General features: G+C 31.5%; 2 long non-coding RNA genes across 2 annotated transcripts; both read right to left on the reverse strand.

Annotated features, from left to right (window-relative positions):
• Positions 1 to 749: 749 nt before the first annotated feature.
• Positions 750 to 1,193, reverse strand: LOC142242520 (uncharacterized). The gene is made up of 2 exons (XR_012724131.1): positions 1,077 to 1,193; positions 750 to 1,020 (listed from the first exon to the last, which is right to left on the reverse strand). It is a non-coding gene; the product is annotated as an uncharacterized LOC142242520 (long non-coding RNA).
• Positions 1,194 to 2,280: 1,087 nt separating this feature from the next.
• On the reverse strand, positions 2,281 to 2,724 carry LOC142242521 (uncharacterized). The gene is made up of 2 exons (XR_012724132.1): positions 2,608 to 2,724; positions 2,281 to 2,551 (listed from the first exon to the last, which is right to left on the reverse strand). It is a non-coding gene; the product is annotated as an uncharacterized LOC142242521 (long non-coding RNA).
• Between the last annotated feature and the right edge of the window lie 314 nt (positions 2,725 to 3,038).

Raw genomic sequence — 3,038 nt, forward strand, 5'->3', positions numbered from 1 at the left:
GGCTGTGCTCAATCTTGGGGGCAGTTCTTGTTCATCGGAGAAGGAATCGGATGCGACACCATAAAAGAAAATTTAAGGTAGCTCTTAGTATTGTAAGAGAGGAAATAAAGGACAAACATAGAAAACAGAAAGAGAGGAGAGAAATGAAATACAATCCTAATGGCTTAGTTCTAAATTACATAGTTACTTTCGTTTATTTGACTGACCCGATGGTCAACTTCATTATTATATCCTGTCGAAGACATATTTACCTTTCGTGAAAATACTAAAACGAATTAGTTATTCATTTAAAAATTAAATTAATTTACATATTATTATATAGATATCAATAGGAAATTAATATGAATATATATGGACGTTATAAAAATGGATTAAAAGGTTTTGAGTATTTTATCATAAAATAATAAATTATAATTAAGTATTAAAATGAATAGATAATTAAAGTAATATGGTTAGTGCCAAGTGAAATTTTTGTTAATAGACTATTTATATAGAAAGTAAATTAGTGGTTATTGATCGTGATTGTGTATTCAAGAGCTATCGTAAATGTACGTATTCAATGCTAAACTCACCATACATTCTCGTAAACAGGCCTGTTTCTTGATGTGGATCTATATATTCCTTTCTTTGGCAAGTAGTAATCTAAACAAGGATAGCTCTGTACATAATAGTGTTGATGTAAGAAGTTTTGTTAAGGTAATTTAATTAAATAAAATATGAACATCCATTAAACCTTGAGTAGCTTGAAATTGAGGTTCTTAATTCTTTGTGGCAATCGTTGGAGGTTTCGGTATATCTCAATTTTGGTTCAAATATTAGAATCGGGTTTAGCGTTCGGGATAACTTCAATTTTTATATAATATTAGATCCGGATTTAGCGTTGGTTAGTATTAGTTAGTTGACCCCCTATATGTAATAATTAAAGTTTACAACACCGTTCCCGATGAGAACAATGCATGGGATCCATCGTATATAAGGAGTGACGGTAAAATTCGGGTTGTATCCGTCCGAATGTCCAGCCTAATCAAAGGTCATAATTATATTTAACGGACGTACATAATTAAAATAGAACTTACCACTCCTTATCTTGACAAAATCTTTTTCGAAGATTAAAATATTGTTCTCGCTAGTAGTAACGGTCTTATTCGGAAATTAAAATATTGTTCTAGCTTGTAGATATGCGAAATCCTTGACTTAAGGTCGTTTCGTGGTCCCTTCGTTATAAAACGTTTAAGTTTGCTTCTTTTTAGTATGTATATATCCGTTCAAAAACTGAATTTTACTATCATAAACTAATATCGTCTCTATCCGTTGAAAATTTTCAAATGAATAAAATTTAAAATTTTATTTATTTTTCAAATTCCTATGGGAACCAAATTTCGTATGGAAACACTTTTCATTCGAAAGCTACTTAGATATGACAGCAGTAAAACAAGGTGAAGAGGCAACTTCACGTTGGGCGCCATTTAATTTATGTGACGATCCACCACTCGGGCTCCTTCTCCTCTGAACATGGCTACCTTCTGGCCCCGGCTGTGCTCAATCTTGGGGGCAGTTCTTGTTCATCGGAGAAGGAATCGGATGCGACACCATAAAAGAAAATTTAAGGTAGCTCTTAGTATTGTAAGAGAGGAAATAAAGGACAAACATAGAAAACAGAAAGAGAGGAGAGAAATGAAATACAATCCTAATGGCTTAGTTCTAAATTACATAGTTACTTTCGTTTATTTGACTGACCCGATGGTCAACTTCATTATTATATCCTGTCGAAGACATATTTACCTTTCGTGAAAATACTAAAACGAATTAGTTATTCATTTAAAAATTAAATTAATTTACATATTATTATATAGATATCAATAGGAAATTAATATGAATATATATGGACGTTATAAAAATGGATTAAAAGGTTTTGAGTATTGTATCATAAAATAATAAATTATAATTAAGTATTAAAATGAATAGATAATTAAAGTAATATGGTTAGTGCCAAGTGAAATTTTTGTTAATAGACTATTTATATAGAAAGTAAATTAGTGGTTATTGATCGTGATTGTGTATTCAAGAGCTATCGTAAATGTACGTATTCAATGCTAAACTCACCATACATTCTCGTAAACAGGCCTGTTTCTTGATGTGGATCTATATATTCCTTTCTTTGGCAAGTAGTAATCTAATCAAGGATAGCTCTGTACATAATAGTGTTGATGTAAGAAGTTTTGTTAAGGTAATTTAATTAAATAAAATATGAACATCCATTAAACCTTGAGTAGCTTGAAATTGAGGTTCTTAATTCTTTGTGGCAATCGTTGGAGGTTTCGGTATATCTCAATTTTGGTTCAAATATTAGAATCGGGTTTAGCGTTCGGGATAACTTCAATTTTTATATAATATTAGATCCGGATTTAGCGTTGGTTAGTATTAGTTAGTTGACCCCCTATATGTAATAATTAAAGTTTACAACACCGTTCCCGATGAGAACAATGCATGGGATCCATCGTATATAAGGAGTGACGGTAAAATTCGGGTTGTATCCGTCCGAATGTCCAGCCTAATCAAAGGTCATAATTATATTTAACGGACGTACATAATTAAAATAGAACTTACCACTCCTTATCTTGACAAAATCTTTTTCGAAGATTAAAATATTGTTCTCGCTAGTAGTAACGGTCTTATTCGGAAATTAAAATATTGTTCTAGCTTGTAGATATGCGAAATCCTTGACTTAAGGTCGTTTCGTGGTCCCTTCGTTATAAAACGTTTAAGTTTGCTTCTTTTTAGTATGTATATATCCGTTCAAAAACTGAATTTTACTATCATAAACTAATATCGTCTCTATCCGTTGAAAATTTTCAAATGAATAAAATTTAAAATTTTATTTATTTTTCAAATTCCTATGGGAACCAAATTTCGTATGGAAACACTTTTCATTCGAAAGCTACTTAGATATGACAGCAGTAAAACAAGGTGAAGAGGCAACTTCACAAATGGGCCCAGTGGATGTCTTTGAATTTCTCTGGTGGCCTAATATCCCACCA

The sequence above is a fragment of the Haematobia irritans genome, unplaced genomic scaffold (assembly GCF_050003625.1).
Source record: "Haematobia irritans isolate KBUSLIRL unplaced genomic scaffold, ASM5000362v1 scaffold_31, whole genome shotgun sequence".
In the NCBI taxonomy this organism is placed as follows: domain Eukaryota; kingdom Metazoa; phylum Arthropoda; class Insecta; order Diptera; family Muscidae; genus Haematobia; species Haematobia irritans.